The sequence below is a fragment of the Cricetulus griseus genome, assembly GCF_003668045.3.
Source record: "Cricetulus griseus strain 17A/GY chromosome 1 unlocalized genomic scaffold, alternate assembly CriGri-PICRH-1.0 chr1_1, whole genome shotgun sequence".
Taxonomy (NCBI): Eukaryota; Metazoa; Chordata; class Mammalia; order Rodentia; family Cricetidae; genus Cricetulus; species Cricetulus griseus.
The window spans coordinates 58,395,486-58,414,678 of record NW_023276807.1 but is presented as its reverse complement, the minus strand read 5'-3'; the positions used below and the strand labels follow the sequence as shown (position 1 = coordinate 58,414,678).

General features: G+C 44.8%; 1 pseudogene; it reads left to right on the top strand.

Annotated features, from left to right (window-relative positions):
- The first annotated feature begins 258 nt into the window (after nucleotides 1-258).
- LOC100753789 lies at nucleotides 259-920 on the top strand (annotated as a pseudogene).
- Nucleotides 921-19,193: the final 18,273 nt, after the last annotated feature.

Genomic DNA, 19,193 nt, shown 5'->3' with positions numbered 1-19,193 from the left:
TACATGAGGCTTGAGGTGGTTTGAAAGAAAATGGCCCTGGTGGGGTCACAGAGAATGGCATTAATAGGGGCTGTGGCCTTGTTGGAGGAAGCCTGTCACTGGGGGCAGGCTTTGAGGTCTCAGAAGCTCAAGGCAGCCAGGTCTAGTGTGGCACACATTCTCTTCCTGCTGCCTATGGATCCAGATGTAGAACTCTCAGCTCCTTCTCCAGCACCATGTCTGCCATGCTTCCCGCCATGACGATAATAGACTACACCTATGCAACTGTAAGCCAGTCCCAATAAATGTTTTCCTTTATAAGAGCTGCTGTGGTCCGCACTCAGACTCAGTGCTTGTGTGCTCACCCTTGCTGTCACCACACCTGCTGACATCAGCAAGTGCTCCGGCCGCTGAGCCTGCAGGAGGTGGACGAGCATCCCCAGCATGCACTACGGGTTGTCTACACCGTGGTGGAGGTGGACGAGCTGGGCAAAGTGCTGACGCCCACCCAGGTTAAAAATAGGCCCAGCCGCGTTTCTTGGGATGGTGTTGACCCAGGGAAACTCTACGCCCTGGTCCTCACAGACCCTGAAGCTCCCAGCAGGAAGGACCCCAAATTCAGGGAGTGGCACCATTTTCTGGTGGCCAACATGAAGGGCAATGACATTAGCAGCGGCAAGGTTCTCTCAGATTACCTGGGCTCTGGGCCTCCCAGAGGCACTGGCCTCCACCGCTATGTCTGGCTGGTATATGAGCAGGACAAACCACTGAACTGTGACAAACCCATCCTCAGCAACAGGTCAGGAGATCACCACGGCAAGTTCAAGGTGGCAGCCTTCTGCAAGAAGTATTACCTGGGAGCCCTGGTGGCCAGCACCTGTTACCAGGCAGAGTGGAATGACTACATGCCCAAGCTGTATGAGCAGCTCTCCAGGCAGTAGGGGAGCCATGGAGACCGGTGGTCCTGGGGACCCCCTACAGTATTATCAAGTTGTACAAAGCATGCTGTTTCTTCTCCTTTCCTTTCTACCGGCTAGCAGGGAGTTCTGAGCTAGGATAGAGGTTTAGGGTGATTTTCCGCTGCCCATCCTTATGATTCTAATAATTGCATCCCAGTTTATATTTGCTCAAATTTAGGCTCCATTTGGGGGTGTTTGGTGTTCTGATGTAGTCCTCGCATTGTCAATTTAAGAAGTGCAACTCTGAAAAGTAAGGCACCCTGCCAAGAGCAAGTCCACTGGGGCGAGGGCTAGTGTTGTCTGTGAGTGGTTTGACAAGGACTTCATCCAGAACCAGGCACAGTGGCATCTTCTGAGATGTTTTCTAGAGTCCTACTCCCCCCACCCCCAACTGAGACAACCCAAGGCTTCCATCTCAGTCAAGTCCTAACAGTCTAGTGCGGTCAGGCAGCTGCACGAGTGTCGATGTCCTATAACCCTAAAGAACAGGGCTTCTGTGCTGAGGCATGGCCATGGAGAGAGGGGCTGTCTTGCTTCTCAGTAGTGTGAGCAAAAGTCACTGGAGTTGCTGGGTGTGTTAATCTTGTCTGTTCATCATCAAATAAAACTAAAAGGCATTGGGGGGGGGGGAAAGAGTTGTTGTGGTCATGGTGTCTCTTCACAGCAGTAGAAACCCCAGTTAAAACAAGGCCCTAAATTCAATCCTCAGACTGGAAAAAAGAAGAGTGTTTGAGCCAGGTTTGGTGGCTCAGATCTGAAATCCCAAAACTTGGGAGGCAGAGGCAAAGAACTGCCATGAGTTTGAGGCCAGTAAGTACCAGCTTAGCAAGGTTATATGATGAGACTCTGTCTCAAAAAACCCACAAAAATAAAAATAACTCTTACTAAATAACATTGGGTCTGAAGTAGAATGATGCATGATACAGTACATGAGAAAACATATAACCCAAAGACATTCTGTAATTTCTATCACTTAGAAATTAAAGGGTCCAGGAGTGTCTAAACGGTAGGCTGTGGGCAAAGTGGCCTGCATGTGGCCAGGGATAGCTACAACACAGATCAACACGAAACCATGAACTCACTGTATTAGTCACTTTCCCGTGACCATGAAATGCCATACCCAAATGCAACTTACGGAAGAAAATGTTTATTCTGGTTTATGATTCCAGAGAGACAGAGTCCATTATGGAGGAGGGGCATGGCAACAGGCAAGGAAAGCATGGCAGCAGGAGCAGGAAGCAGGCCTAAAAATACTTCCTACACACACACACACACACAACAGAGAGAGAGAGAGAGAGAGAGAGAGAGAGAGAGAGAGAGAGAGAGAACAGGAAGGACATGGGGCAAGATTTAATTCTCATAATCCCTCAAAGTTTGCCCCCAAGTGATGCACTTCCTCCACTGAAGCTTTTCCTCCTAAAGATTCCAAACAGTACCAACAGCTGGGGACTACATGCCCAAATACATGAACCTACGAGGGACATTTCTTGTCCAAACAACCATGTTCATTAAAATATTATGTTTTTTTTTTCTTTTTGGCAATTACTTTACAACTTAACTCCATGGTTCTTGAGTGTGACCTTTGTAGTTGATAATGTTCCATCATAATGTCAAAGGAGTGGACACACACAAGAGCTTCTAAGTAGAAATTTAAAAATAAGTGTTTATGTCTCCTATAAAATATCAAGAATCATGAAGGCAAATAAAGATAATGGAAAATCTAAGGGAAACGGTTGTACCACAGAGTTTCATACCCAGCCCAATTATCACCCAAGGGTAGTCCTAAGCAGTTTTTGAGTTTTAGAAAACAATCTAATTTCAGATTCTGTTTCTTCTCTCAGGAAGCTAGAGGCAGATGTACTTTGTTGTTTTGTTTGTTTGTTTGTTTAAAGGGGGTGGTGAAAAAGGGAAGTGGAATAGTTAACTTCTGTAATTTAGAAACTTCCAAATAATTTAGTGGCTGATGAGGATATATACTTTTTCTTCCTCCATTTATTTTTAATTCATGGAATCTTGTGAGAACTTTATCTTGCTTTTCTTCTACTTTTTAGAGCAGTGGTCCTTAAAATTTTATCCCAAGATCAGTGCTGTCAACATCGCTTGGGAACTTGTTAAAAATGTGAATTTTCAGGTCCTAACAGTGGACCTGATGAGTCAGAATTAAGCATTGTGTCAAGGCAAGGCCATATCAGTTGTAACAAGACCGTCTCTGTTCTTCTGATACTTGCTAGAGTTTTCGAAGGCCTGTCTTAGGGCAGACTGTGTTCTGAATGATCAAAGTGGGACTGCCATACTTCCATGTTCCAGCTCACCAGAGGGAAAAAGTGGGGAGGTTTTTATGGACCAGGTCAGGAAATAGCATCCATTACTTCCACTTGCACCTATTTGGCAAGGCCTGCTTGCATGGTAACCCTCGTTTCAGAGGTGAGATAGGAAACAGTCTTTAGTTGGGTAGCTACATGTTAGCTATCATTGTCTTATAAGGAAAAAAGGAAAGAACAGATATAAGAGAGTAACTAGCAGCTCCTACCACATATATAATCTAGGCACCAGGGACTCCCAGACAGAATAAGATAAATCTGTTGCTGATGCTGACAGGATGTCATATTCATAGAATGTCCTGTTCAACAGGCCATAGAGCAACCAGTCCAGATGCAAACAGGGAAGCTGAAAGGGTCCAGGAATAGTTGCCAAGGAAAAGAACAAAACCAAGAGAATACCTGTATTTGAATGCATGGCCAGATCTTGTGGGTTAATTCATGACAGGTAAACAAAGTACAAAACCAGGCAAGTATTAATTCCAGTGACAACAAAACATTGAATGGGAAAGGAGACATAATTATAGGTTTCTATGTGGCTAACCTGGCAATAATATTTATATAGTCGTGATGTAAATATTTAATATTGACTGAACCAAAAATGGCTATGTAACTATTTGGGGAGAATGAACCCATTGAAAGTGCATATGAGCCAGCTTAATGATTACAAAACACAGTGTTTTTATAGTTCTTCCTGCCTGTCAGTCATAGCTAAGATCATCATCATATTTAACTGTGTGTGTGTGTGTGTGTGTGTGTGTGTGTGTGTGTGTGCCCGTGGTCATGTATGTAAATGTGCACATGTGTGTGGCTGCATGTGTATATGTGTGCATGCACTGGAGACCACGGGACAACCTAAGGTGTGCACATTTTTGTTTTTGTTTTTCAAGACAGAATTTCTCTGTGTAACAGTCCTGGTTGTCCTGGAACTCAGTTTGTTGGGAATCTCTCTTAAACACTCATCCTGGGCTTCAGACCTTGGAAGAGAAGTCCTGTGGACACAATCCAGGGCGGCTACCGAGTGAACACCCAAGTAGCTCTCTCTCTCTCTCTCTCTCTCTCTCTCATCATCTCACTGTGTAGCCCACTTTTGTTTCAAACTCCTTAATCCTCCCAAGTGCCAGGATTACAGATGTATACCACTATGACTGCTTTGCAGAGTGATTTTGATCTGACTTTCTTTTTTTTAATATTTATTTATGAATTTTATGTGTATGAGTGCTTTACTTGCATGCATGCCTGCATGACAGAAGAGGGCATTGGATTCCATTATAGATGGTTGTGAGCCACCATGTGGCTGCTGGGAATTGAACTCAGGACCTCTGGAAGAGCAGTCAGTGCTTTTAACTACCAAGCTATCTCTCCAGCCTTCTTAATCTGGGTTTCTAACATGAGACTAACACCGAAGTGACCAAGACAGCTCTAAGAAGATGCTCTGATTTTACCACCAAAGGTAGAAAGCAAATTCTAGCCCAGTCCAGAATGAGACTCTCAAAAAATAAACAAATCAAAACAACAAAAACCACAGGATAATAACAACAACAAAAGATAGAAGCAGCAGCAAAGTCACACTGAAGCAACTGATTGACTTGTAAGGCAAGGCTTGTTAAGCACTCATAATAGTCTATGTTGTGGCCTTGGGCAAGGCACTTGCTTTCCATAAGTCTTGGTTTCTCTTTTGCAGACAACATAACAATCCGTGTGTATGCATAATTCACTATGCTTTTCAGAGCTGTTTTCATTTTCCATTTTCTTGAGTTAGTTTTTCAAAAATGAAATATATAGCAAAATCACACAGTTGGTTTGTGGCAGGACCCAAATCCTACTCATATGCTCTATCTAATTCACATTGTCTTTGTAAATATTCTCTCAGCTGCTTGTCAGAGAGCCCAGTGAAGGAAAAAGTATTCCTCCAATTTATAATGGTGGAAACCAAGAAATAGCCCACACCTCCAGGCTCCTTAGCAGAGCCAAGACCTAAATCCAAGTCTCAGGGGGGTTAAATTAGAGGCTATTTAAAATGCACAGTGTCTGCTGTGATTCCATGAGATGATATAGGTAGAGGGAAGCAGCCGTACATAGACAATAAATAATACACTGCAGCTCTTCTCCCGCTGCTGCGGACAAGCAAAGGATATGATTACTCTCCTCATTTGATCTCTGTTGCTATATTGAACAGCCTGACCAGAAGCAGCTTGTGGGAGAGAAGGGTTGACTTGGTTTACACTTTCAGGTAATAATCTTATCATTGAGAGAAATCAGGGCAGAAACTCAAGGCAGGAACCATGAAGGAAGGCTACTTCTCCTCTCTCTGCCTCATGTTCAGTTACCCATCTGCCTAGAGATAGTACTGCCGCAATGGGCTGGGACCACCCACATTAAGACAGTCTCTCACAGACTCGGCCACAGGCCAATGTGATGGAAGCAATGCTTCAGCTGAGGTTTCTTCTTCCCAGGTGACACTAAGTGGTATCGAGATGACAATAAGAACTGATCAGGTGTGCTGGCTAATTTTGTCAACTTGACATGAGCTAGAGTCACCTAGAGGAGGGAACCTCAATTGAGAAAATGCCTCCATAAGATTGGGCTGTAGACAAGCCTGTAGGACATTTCCTTAATTAATGACTGACTGTGAGTGGTGCCAAGTTCTGGGTGCTATAAGAAAGCAGGCTGAGCAGGGAGGGTATGAGGAGCAAGCTAAGCAGGGCCCCTCCATCAGCTCTGCATCAGCTCTGCCCTGTTTGAGTCCCTGCCCTGACATCCCTCAGTGATGGAGTGTGACCTGGAAGTATAAGCAGAATAAACCCTTTCCTCTCCAATTTGATGTTTCATCGAAGCAATAGTGACCCCGACTAAGACACCAGGGCAGTTACCACCCTTCTTAGGGAGTCCAAGTTTCATTGCCCTCTTGTTTTCACAATATTTGTTTTCATACTATTTTACTTAGAAAATAAGTATTAGAAATATTAGAGAAGCCAGGCGTTGGTGGCGCACGCCTTTAATCCCGGCACTCAGGAGGCAGAGGCAGGAGGATCTCTGTGAGTAGAGGCCAGTCTGGTCTACAGAGCGAGTTCTAGGACAACCTCCAAAGCAATACAGAGAAACCCTGTCTCGATAAAAACCAAAGAAAGAAAGAAAGAAAGAAAGAAAGAAAGAAAGAAAGAAAGAAAGAAAGAAAGAAGAGAATACCAAAGTAGGAATAGTAGCTGTCACTATGAGGACTTCCGTTTGTGAACTATGGAGGAGGAAGCTAGGTGCCTAACATGTGGAAGGCCTTGGGTCGAATCCCTCAACTGAGCCAAAGAGATAAATAGAATGAGAAAATGGAGGGCAGGAGGACTCAGTTAAGTAGGCCAACGCTGAGACAGAAGGGCCTCCAAGGTGGCTGACAGACTTCAAGTCCTGTGCTTCGCCAGCCCCTCTCCCCCCACCCCCAGCAGCTCCAGGCAATTTTGGTGTCCTCAGGGTCCCTCCATGTGGCCCTTCTTCTTGGTGAGTCATTGAGGCCTGACTGAAGCCTAAGTGAGAGGCCCAGTTGGACCTCTACTGGATATTTTTAAACAGCATGAATGTCTTCCAGACGCTTTCCTTCAGTTTCTCCATTTCTCCTGTCCACCTAAGGCTGGGAAAGAATCATTTATGGCCTGAGGCTGCTCAGGAGGTGGAATCAACAGATGCTGCCCAGAGTTGCTAGGCCTACTCTGGTCTTCTGAGGGAAAGGGCTCCTTTTGAGAAAGGGTATTCTCTGGGGAGAGATACCTCAGAGGAGGATCTCCTCCTGGGAAAGGCATCCACAGGGGAGCTGTCTTTTCAGAGGAGACAACTTGTGGGGGTCAGGGAGGGATGTTTCCACCAGGGCAGGGTCTCCTCAGAGAAGATCTTCCCAAGGGAGATTCTCCTTAGGGGAGGGGTGTCTCTACGGGGCGGGGGAGGATTCTTGGGGGGAGGGTCTCCTTAGCCCATGCTGGGTGCCACAAGAGGGGACTCATGCCCACAAGACAGCAAGAGCTGAGCTATGCAACCAGCTTCCTGAAGGCATCCAGAGGTCTCTGGGGGCTGTAAGAGAGAACTTGGCTTGCCCATAGCCTTCCTGCCAGGACTGGGGCTGCTTGGCCTGGCCCCCTAGAGGCACTGGCCAGCATCCCTCCTGGGTCTACATCCATACCGGTCATTCCCCTGCCCCCACTGCCCTTTAACAGGACCGCTGACAAGTTGAATACAGCGGGAATAACAGCCATTTGTTCTGGTTATCGCTGCCGGTATTGAAGCCAGATGTGTGTGTTGCTGACATTGACATGGTACATCTGGCTGGGTTTTTGGTTTCCATCGCGGAGTTTACCACATCCACCCCAGTCTGCTAGAAGACAGGAGGCAAACATCTGGAAGTCATTGCAGCTGTCACGCTTCAAGGGGATCTTGTACCACAGAGAAGAGAATTCAATACGTAACTGAGCAAAATTATCCAGCTCGTCTTGTCAGTCTGGATTTCAAACACATGCAGGAGAATGGCAGCCATGCTATGGCGCCCTCCTTCCTGTTTTGTGTGATGCTGGTGGGTACCAAGAGCCTGGGCCGTGGGTCTTCTCCATGCAGCCATCTCATGCTTCTCCACTGAACAGGTCTCACCTAAAGTCATCTTTGGCACCCAGCGTCAGAGTATTTCATAAATCCTGGGTAGGCCTTTTCTTGTTTTCCTTTTGATCTCAATTTGCTAAGAGTTTTAAATGAAACATTACTTAGTGCCCCCTGCCCACTTCCGCTTATACTCACCCCATCCTTTTTTCATAGTATTGAACACTCTAGCCCTACCCTATATATTAAGTTTTCTCCCATATTTCTTTCCTGAGGCAAATTTTAGTCTTTATGAGGACAAAAATAAACCATGCTAATTCTTATTGTAATCTCCAACCTTTCTTCTGCCTAGAATCTTCAGTTCCCTTCCTGTCAACCCAAATCTTTTTGTCCTTCATGGTCTACCTCCAGCTTATTTTCATCCATGAAGCCCCTCGCAGGATCACAGCCCTCTGCAGGTCCTTCTTTGGTATGCTTCCCTAATTAAGCAGAAATTTATGGAGAGGAAATACCATTCAATTTTGCTATCTCCTCCAGCAGTCAGCATTGTGTGCTGAAGTATATATAGTAAGTCATCTACAAACCATGAATTAGTTTTTTAAATCACTCCTCCATATTGCACGATTTTCTTCTTATCTACTTTCCCTTTCGTGACAAGACTCACTGTGTCTGTATGCAGAAAGTGTCTTCAACTTTTGGAAATATAGCTTCAAACCACCTAGTAAGTTAGGAATAGCAATGCTTAAGAGTCCTATCAATTGGAGAGTCTATTAGTTTTAAGTTCTTCCCTTTATAGTATAATCACTTTTTTGTTTTATTTTGTTTTTGTTTTTCAAGACAGAGTTTCTCTGTAGCTTTGGAGCCTATCCTGGAACTCACTCTGTAGACCAGGCTGACCTCAAACTCACAGAGACCTGCCTGCCTCTGCCTTCCAAGTGCTGGGATTAAAGGCATGTGCCACCAACACCCGGCTGTGTAATCACTTTTTTTTTTTAAGATTTTATTTATTTTGTATACAATGTTCTCTGTTCATGTCTGCTTGCAGGTGGAAGAGGGCACCAAATCTCATTATTGATGGGTGTGAGCCAACATGTGGTTGCTGGGAATTGAACTCAGGACCTCTGGAAGAGCAGTCAGTACTCTTAACCTCTGAGTTATGTCTCCAGCCCTCAGGGTCCCACTTTTTTTTAATTGGAAATATTACATTGGGGCTGGAGAGTTGGCCCATTTGTCAAGAGCACTGGCTGCTCTGGCAGAGGACCCTAGTTTTATTTCCAGCACCCACATGGTGGTTCACAGCCATCTGTAACTTCAGTTCCAGGTTCTCCTGACCTCTGCAGGCACCAGACACACACCAAGTGTACAGACATGCATGTAGGCAAAGCACCCATACACATGAAACAAATAAATTTTAAAACATGCTACATTTGGGCTGGAGAGATGGCTCAGAGGTTAAGAGCACTAACTGATCTTCCAGAGGTCCTGAGTTCAATTCCCAGCAACCACATGGTGGCTCACAACCATACGTTATGAAATCTGGTGCCCTCTTCTGGCGTGCAGGTATACATGGAAGCAGAATGTTGGATACATAATAAATAAATAAAATCTAAAAAAGAAAAAAACATGCTACATTTATTTATGGGGCGTAGGGACATCCACACCATAGCAGAGCATGTAGAGGTTGGACGACAACTTGCAGGAACTGGCTCTTTCCATTCACTATGTGTGTCCCAGGGATCAAACTTAGGGTATCAGGCCTGGCAGCAAGTGCCTTTACCCACTGAGCCATCTCTTCAATCCTGTAATAAGACTTTCAAGATTGTATTTATTTATTATGCATACAGTCTTCTGCCTGCATGCCAGCAGAGGGCATCAGATCTTATTCAAGGTGGTTGTAGGCCACCATGTGGTTGCTGGGAATTGAACTCAGGACCTCTGGAAGAACAGTCAGTGCTCTTAACCGCTGAGCCATCTCTCCATCATAATAAGACTTTTTAAAAAGTGTTTATTTTGAATGTGTGTGAGTATTTTTCTTGCACAAATATAAGTGCACTGCCTGCATGCCTACTGCCTGCAAAGGCCAGAAGAGGGAGCCAGATGCCCTGGAGCTGAAGTTACAGACTTCTAACACAAGGTGTAGGTGCTAGGAACTAAATCCTTGTCCTCTGCAAGAGCGTCAAGTGTTCTTAACCACCGAGCCACATCTCCAGCCCCTGCAACAATAGATTTTTAAGGTGAAGGGGTTTCCTATCTATAGCATGCACAATAGAAAACCACCAACATTTCAGCATGGAAAAAGAAGGGATGTACAAGGTTCACCCCTAGCTAAGAAGCTGCTGATCATGAATGGCTGCTGGGGACAGAAAGTCATTTTTCTTCAGGGGTGCACCCACTGGTAAGTTGTCCATAGTCTAATAAATAACACCACACACACACACACACACACACACACACACACACACACACACACACACAGGCAAGCAACCCAAACTAAACTCGGTGAGTTATTTAACAACAGCAACAACGAAAGACATGAAAACAGGACAGGGGGCATTTTGGGTGTGTTGGGATGAAGGAGGAAGTGGGAGTGGGCAAGAGAGAGGATGAAAGGGAGGGGTGAATATGGACAAAATGTATTATATACATGTAGGAAGCTGTGGAAGAGTGAGTACAAAACTACTTAAAATAATAAAGTGGAGGTGTGGTTGGAAAAGAACACCATTCCATGTTAAAGGAACTGAATCTATTCTCAAGAGTGCTCCTAAGTTGCTTAGTAGACAACGAACTTCCTTGTGCATCGAACCTCCCTAAGGCCAATGGCCTTGTGTTCACCTGACAGTCACTGTGACAAAATCTAGGAGAGGACAGATCTTTCTGGGATCACTGTTTTAGGCCACTGTCACTTAGTCCACAAGTTGCTTTGGACTTGTAAGAGCATGGTGATTGTACATGATAAAGTACAATACATGGTACTTGAACTCACTTCATGTACTTCCTTACATCATGTCTTTACTTCATGTGAGTACATCATGATAGTAGGAGTGTATATCACACAGCAAGACTGTTCACTTCATTATATCCAGAATTAAACGAGGGAGAGGGGTCTGGGAACATACCTCCATAGGCCTCATCACCTATAAATTCTACTCCCTGCCCATAACCCAAAAGTGAAGGACCAAACATTTAACACATAGCCTTGCGGGAAGTCTATGGTCTGAACTGTAACAAGCCTGTGTGATGATGAGCATCTGGATACTTTGTTGAGAAGAGGTAGGTTCCCATCAGACAGCTTTCTGGGCCTTTTCTAGGATTAGTGGGCAGCCATCTGCCTACTCAGCACCAAGACAGCAAATGACTCTGAAGACAGTCGGAGAAAGAAAGGAGCAAGTAGCTGGCCGTGGTGGCTCACACCTTTAATCCCAGCACTTGGGGGAAGCACAGGCAGATGGATCTCTGAGTTCTGAGTTCGAGGTCAGCCTGGTCTACAGAGCAAGTTCCAGGGCTACAGAGAAACCCTGTCTAAAAAAAAATTAAAAAAAGAAAAAGAAAAAAAGAAAGAGAAAAAGAAAAAGGAAGGAAAGAAGGAAGAAAAGAGAAAGAAAGGAGCAAGTGCAAGTGTGGGGTTTTGTCCTAACGCATACCCAGAATTCTCAGAACAAGAACAAGCCATGGCAGCACACACTAGCAAAGAGTCTGCATCTGGTCACTCAGAAACCCCAGGGTTTCCCTCCTTTGTACATTGGTAAGGATGTATAGCACCCTGTTCTCATCTTGCCATGGGGATAGGCAAGAATTTAAGAAAAATAGCATCTGGAAATGAAGGAGAGACAACAGAGAGGGCAAGGACTGCTAACAGAAACACCTCCTGTTGTGGCTACTGAGCCAGTGGCTATGTGCACGGAACAAGGTGGGGGTGGGGGGTGACTCAGGGTCCATGAGTGAGGGGCTCTGTTTTTCCTCTGGGACAGCATCTATAAAATAAAATGATCCTTGAGGTCTATAAGCTCTTACATGGTATAATTCATTTAGAGACCACCTTTGAACAAATCAGCAAATCATTTCTGATTAGATTCCAAATCCCACCCAAGAGTCCATCCAACCTCATGGGACTCTGAGGTCCAGTCACAGAAAGAGAACGAGAACACCAGACATTAGATTCCTGGAGTCCTGAAATCCCTCCATGCTGTTGCCTCAGATGGGAAAAGCTGTTTCCTTCCCCCCTAAAAAGGAAAGGAAATTACAATAGGAAGGCGGCAGATTAATGACCTAGAAAACTCTTCTCAAATGGAAATGAGACTTAATTAAACTCCATTAAATCATCACTCCTGGCTTTTGTTTTTGGCCTCTCAGTACCTAGTCCAGACTGAATTAGTTCTGCCTCTGGGGCTGTTGAATTCAAGGTCTACAAGCTCCTGGGAATACCTGCTCATCTCCACTGTTTTTGCAGCCAGCCTCCTTCCTGCCTGAATACCTTCAAACCATCCTCATCAGCCACATCAGACCCCTTAAAGGGAAAGGATGGCCATTTCTAATTTGTTATGATTTATGATCAACTTGACAATCTGACTAACTACTTAAGAGCCAGAATTATATGATCCTTTCATAAAAAAAGCAAAAAGAAAAAAAAAAGCTATTATTGCATCCCATTAGTTGGCTGGAAATGAGAGGTTATGTAATCATTGTCTTGGCTGGGGACCTGAGCTCTCCAGCAATTGTCCAGTCCTCACCCAGGGACATATGGAAGGAGAAGTTCAAGTATACCTCTTACTTTCCTCGAAAAAAATGCCCCTTTCTGAACACTTGTCTTTCAGGGCCCATTGCTCTGCATCATATGCTTGTATTCTCCTGATAAACAAAGGGCTGGGAACTGTAGTGTAGGTCCTCGAGTCAGCCCTCCACACCGTCAAGCACTTTGAGAGGTCCCCCAAAGAGGCCCTCTTAGCTCAAAATGTCGCCCTTCTTTTTAATTCTGTTGTTCCTTTTCTTGAAGACTAAAGTTTTCCATTATTTAGCAGTTCTCTTTTCGAAAGACCCTGGGAAAGGATGGTGTGTAGCCCAGCCCCTTACACTGAACAAACCAGCTCTTTTCTCAAGTCAGAGCTCTCAGCTTGCTTTATTGGGCACTTTTTTATCCACAGTCTTGTTTTGTGACCTTGGGAAAATTGCTTCTGTACTCTGCAGCTCAGCTAAATGGTAACTAAGAGAAGTCCATCTTAGACTAGGAAAATCTTCTTAAACCCAAGGACAAGATCTGCCTGAAAGGGCAGAATAGCTTTGGCTGTATTCTAAAGGGTCAAATTACCTAAGATGCAATATTCAAAGTTTTGAATACTTGTCCTGTCTCTACATGCAAAGATCCAGAGGTTGACAACAAGTTCTTCACCCGCTTGTATAAAATATCATCTAGAGTAGGGGTTCTCAACCTATGGCTCACAAACCCTGTGGGGGTTGAGGAACCCTTTCATAGAAGTTGCCTAAGATATGAGAAAACACAGATATTTACATTACATTTCATAACAGTGGCAAAATTACAGTTATGAAGTAGTAGCGAAAATAATTTTATGGTTGGATGGTCACCACAACATGAGGAACTGTATTAAAGGGTCATAGCACTGGGAGGGTTGGGAACTGCTGATCTAGAGTGTAGGACTAATGTACAACAGATTTAATCTATTGCTCACCTTATTTTCCCTGTGACTCAAAGTACACCCGAGGAAAGGTACAGCTGCAAGCATGACTGTCCAGACCTACAGTGCTAACACATGGGAAGCTGAGGCAGGAGGATTACCACTTTGAGATCTGCCTGAGCTACTAGTGAATGTCAGGCCTGCCTAACCTATACTGCTCACCCTGCCTCCATATATAAAAATATAGTTTAAACAGAGCTATCCTAACACAAGGGGACAATGCTTCCTCCAGACACTATATGGGCTATCAAATAAAAAAACCCAATGTCCAGGTATGGGTTACCTCTTTTGGAGTAATTGACAGTAAGTTCCCATAAACCACTCCCAAGCATTACAGACCATTGCTCTTGGTGATCCTCCAGAACTTGCTGGTAAGACCCTATTGCTGAAGACATCAACTCCTTGAGTCATAGGATATGGAAAAATCAATCTAGTACTTACGTCATCCCTACTGGCTAGCTTTCGTAGTGCCAGAAGGTGCTCCACATGCTACAGGAAGACAAAAATAATCAACAGTTTGACCCAGCTGTGAATCATGGGAGCTATAATAACAACTAGCCTGGCAAGATATGCCTACTGGTGCAATATGGAATTCATACCTGGTACTTTTAACTGTGCCAAAAACCCATGGCTGGCTGAGTCATAAATCCTAGGGGAGAATATAATGCTATTATTCTGCTAAATGAACACAATAATATACTGCCCACAGATTAGTGCATTTCTCAGCCCTGATCAGAGAAACTTCCTTTTACTGTAGAGGGTGATTAACACAGAGATGCACAACTAGTCAATGTGCAAATAATAAAATACTGTGGAGTATTGAGCTTTTTTCTTTAGTAAATTTTTATTTAAATTAAAAACAATCTTATTTTACATACCAATCCCAGTTTGAGTATTCAGCTTTAATGGAATGGTTAAATCATACTCAATACCTGAAAGTTTTCAGGAATCATTGTAGATGAGGCAGCTGGAAAGATTATAAAGCCAGAGAAATAGTGGTTGCCAGAAGTGACAGGACCATTGTACACACCAACTCCCAGTGGCGTGATCGCTTGCATAAGACCTGTACGAGATCAAGCCAATCAGCCCCAGAATGAATGGGGGAGAGCCTAATGAAGTGCCACCACCGGCTCCGGTGTTATTGGCCATTGATGGATGCTGGAGGAAAGAGAGTCGGTTGGTTTTTGTTTGTTTGTTATTTGTTTTTCATTTCTACACACACCCAAGTACACCAAGTGGATTCAATGGAAAGATAAATGGATTTGATCAAAATGAATTTATATACATGCATGAAAATCTTAAATAATAAAAGACTATTAAACACCCACTAACGGCTTAGAAAGCATTGTGGAAGAAGGGGCAGAAACAATGTAAGAGCCAGAAAATGGGGAAATATGCAGCAAAAAGATGTCCTTTGGACATGACATAGCTGTTGCATGGATGAACTAATGGTAGATGTGGTCATCTGCACATGACTTGTGTAAGATTGGGTCCATCAACATTTCAACACAAATGAGGGAGGGGCCTGAAGTGTCATGTTCTTCCATGGTGTAACCACAGATAAGCTGTCATCATTCCATTGAATAACCTTTCACTAACAATTGGGCAAGTATTAGTTAAACTCAGTGGGCACACACAGAAGGAAGACATGAGAATAGGGGTAGGATTCATTGAGGATTGTGCCACTTTGACAGGGAGGAGAATGAAGAAGGGGAATGAGATGAAAATGCCTAAAATCCACTATGTATAAATAGGAAACTTTCAATTAAAAAATAAGAACAAGAGAGAGGTGCTAGGGAGATGGCTTATACAAGGACGTGAGTTCAATTCCCAGAACCCATGTGAGAAAGCTAGGTATGGAGGCATGTACTTGTAAGCCCAGCACTGGGAAGGCAGATCCTTGGGACTCACAGACCAGCCAGTATCTGTGATAGTTTGAATGTAATTTGCCCCATTAAGTTCATAGGGAGTGGCACTATTAGGAGGCATGGCTTTGTTGAGGTAGGTATGGTCATGTTGGAGGAAGTGAGTCACGGTGGAGGTGGGCTTTGAGGTCTCATATAAGCTCAAGCCATACCCAGTGTTTCAGACCACTTCCTGTTGCCTGTGGGATCAAGATATAGCTCCTTCTCCTCTCTCGGTTCCTTCCCCACCACCATGCCTGCCTGCATGCCACAATGTCCTGCTATGATAATGGACTAAACCTCTGAAACTTATTTTGATGGTGCTGTAGCTTGAATAAGATGTCCAGCATGTTCTTGGGCATTTGAATATTCGATAGCAGTTGAGGATACTGTTTGGGAAGGCGTGGCAGGCACGGAGGGAGTACATCCCTGGGGTGGGGTGGGCTTTGAGAACTTAAAGACTTCCTCTCTTTGCTTCATGTTTGTGGTTTAAGATATGAGCCCTTAGCAGCTGCTCCAGTCCGCCATGCGTGTCCAATGCTATGTATGCTTCCCCTCTGTGATGGTGATGGACTCTTATCCCTCTGGAACCATAAGACCCAAGTAAACCCTTCTATCTCTAAGGTCATGGTGTCCTATCAAAGTAATAGGAAAGTAACTAATAATACAGGAGGCTAAAGAATAAGAAGTCGTATGTGGGAATCCATACTTCCTAGGCAGAAAGTAGATTTAATTAATACATTTTCATTGATAGTCACCCAAAGATAGGCAAGGTAAAACATTGGCATCAAAGTCCCAGAATGGGGGACAGTGTATTTCGATAGGAAGCTTTTAGAAAAAGAGAAAACCGTAACCTAATAATGCTTCAAGCCTTCTTGCCTTGACTCTTGCTGAGCCGGAGTCTTTTAAAGATATTCCCACAGTGCATATAGGCCACCCAGCCTGATTCAGTGTGGGCAACATCACTGTGGTTCCACAGGCCACGGGACACATGCTCAGTAGCTCTGTGGGACAGCTCTACCAGGAGGAAAAACCCCACCTTAATATGGAGAGCAGACATTTTGGAAAGGAAAACACAGTATCTTCTCTTCTGCCCAGTCACACACCGTGTAAGATGGTAGCATGCCATAATGAAAACACCTAGCAGAGCAAATCCCACTCACATCACAGTCTGGAAGTGAAACAGAGAAAAAGGAAGGGGCCAGAATCCCATAATCACCTTAAGGAGAGGCCCTCATTGACCTGAAGACCTCTAACTAAGTCCCTCCTTTTAAAGGTTCCATCATCTCCTACTATCACCACCCTGGAGACGAATCATCTACTCTATGGGCCTTTGAGGGACACTTAGGATCTGAACTGTGTTTCCTTGCATTCAAGGCAACTCATCTTGGTCTCTTAAATTCTCCTAATTTTGCAGCAAAATTCCCTCCCTCTGTTCCTCTCAGCTTCTAGATTCCCTCCAGAATGCCACTTTGTGTTTTCTCTGAGGCAGCTTCCCAGATGCAGGTTTTGTCTGCTCCCATAGTGAAGCTAGGTAGGATAGGTGTCAGAACCCGTGCTGCCACGTCCACCAGTCAGTAGCACTTGGAAACCTTATTCACCTTGCTCAGGACTCTCTTGACCTCCCTTAACACCACCTCACGAGGTCCGGCCTCTGCCTTCTTCTAGTCAGCTCAGCTGACCTCCAAATCCCGCTGAGACACATACTGTGTCCAATCTGATCATCCTGATATGTGGTCGCCCTTTCAGGTGATGAATCTTCCTTAGATTAATCCTGATTCCCCCGCCCCCCCCCCACACACACACTGCCCGCCCTCCTTTCGGCTTTAGCCTATCCTTTGTATGGATGACAAATGACCTACGAGTGTTTTCTTTTTCTTCTTAGCCTTGTCTTCAGCAGAGAACGTTTCTCCCAGAAACAGAGCTTTGATTGTCCCTCACCTCCATCCTTCCACTTGCCTCCACTAAGCACCCTCTAAATCAGACCTGAGGCTCCAGAGGGAGCAATACCCTTTCCCTCGCAGCTGGTCTGAGTTTTGTCGTCTGGGAGACTGGGCTTAGAACAGCTTGAAGTTAGAAGTAAGGCGAATGAAGCTTTAAATCTCTGGCACTTAACAGCTCTGCTGCAGCCTCAGAGGTAACCGCAGTTCTCTTGTTTGCTTGCTTGCTTCCTCTCAGCCCTCTATATATCTATGCAATCTCTGCTCACAGGGCCTGACTCCAATCCTGTCTGCACTGGCGTGGTAGTACTGAGAGAGGGAAGGTTGGGGAAGAAAAAAAATTAATAGAACCAACCCATAAAAATAACAGGCTCTCTGGAGCGCACATGAAGAAATAATTAAACAGATTAAAGCCGGGAGGAGGAAGAGGGGGTGGGGGATGACGCGGAGGACCACTTAGCAGGCTGTGACTGCTGCCTCTGCTTTCCCTTCCAGGGGGCCTGTAGCTTGGTGGGGAAAAGCTTGGTGCTTATCCCTTCCTCCTGGTGGCCTGGGTTCAGAGGCAATACTGCAAAGTCACTGAGCAACTTTAAAGGAAGACACAGTACTTTACATTTCTGTGTCCCCTAAAGAGTCCTCAATTTGTGCAGCATTCTCATGAGAAAAGGAATTTGATTTTGGGGGTGGGGGGAGGGCTATAATGTGCCAGATGCGAAGTTGGAGAGCTCACATTTTGGTAGGTGATCGGGGTTTCACACTTGAGACGCGAGGGTGATCTGCCTACGGCTCAAGAGAACTGCTGATCACTTGTGATGCTTAGGGCAAAACACGGCCCTCCACACTCCTTCTTTCCCTCCTCGCTCCATCTGAGGTACATTTGCTATGAAAGAGGGATGAAGGTTGGCACGTAGGGATAATGTAAAGATCCAAAAGAAAAGAAGGAAAAAGAAAGAAATCTGGGTCAGCAAGCTTCCATCGAGACCTGAGAACTGATGACTTGGCTGCTTCCTTACTTCCTCTGTCCATGCCATACCTCTGAATTCCAGGGGAAGGAAGTTCCGCTCAGGGGGAGTAGTGCTTGAATGCTGTCACTTTTCATCAATACATCAATACATTGCCAGATCTGCTTCCTGAGTCCTAACAATGTAAGCATAGTCATTAGAAGGGAAGTTCATATGCAGGTGCTCTGCCCTGGAAGGTAGACGTGGGTGAACACCTCAGAGCCCTGGGCAGCTTTGAGGACACAGAGCCTGGGGACAGACAGACTGGATTCCCTAAGCCTTTATCCCCTATTTATACTGCCAAGGAATGGTCCCTGGACATAACTATGTTTACCTCCTCTTTCATTTCTCTCATTAATACTTTATAATTTTATTTATTTAGTGGGAGGGCATATGGAAGTCTAGGAACAATTTGTAGGAGTCGGCTCTCTCCTTCTACCATATAGGTCCTAGGATTTAACTCAGGTTATCAGGCTTGGCAGTAGGTGCCCTAACCTGCTGGGACAGCTTTTGTTAGGTTTATTCCTGCCTATGATAAATCTTTGTGTCTTACTCAGGGTGACTATTGCTATGGTGAAACATCATGACCAAAAAGCAAGCTGGGGAGGAAAGGGTTTTATTTGGCTTATACTTCCATAGCATAGTCCATCATTGAAAGAAGTCAGAACAGGAATTCAAGCAGAGCAGGAACCTGGAGGCAGGAGCTGATGCAGAGGCCATGGAGGGGTGCTGCTTACTGGCTTGCTCCTCATGGTTTGCTCAGCCTGCTTTCTTATAGAACCCAGGACCAGCCCAAAGATGGCACCACTCACAATGGGCTGGGCCCTCCCCCA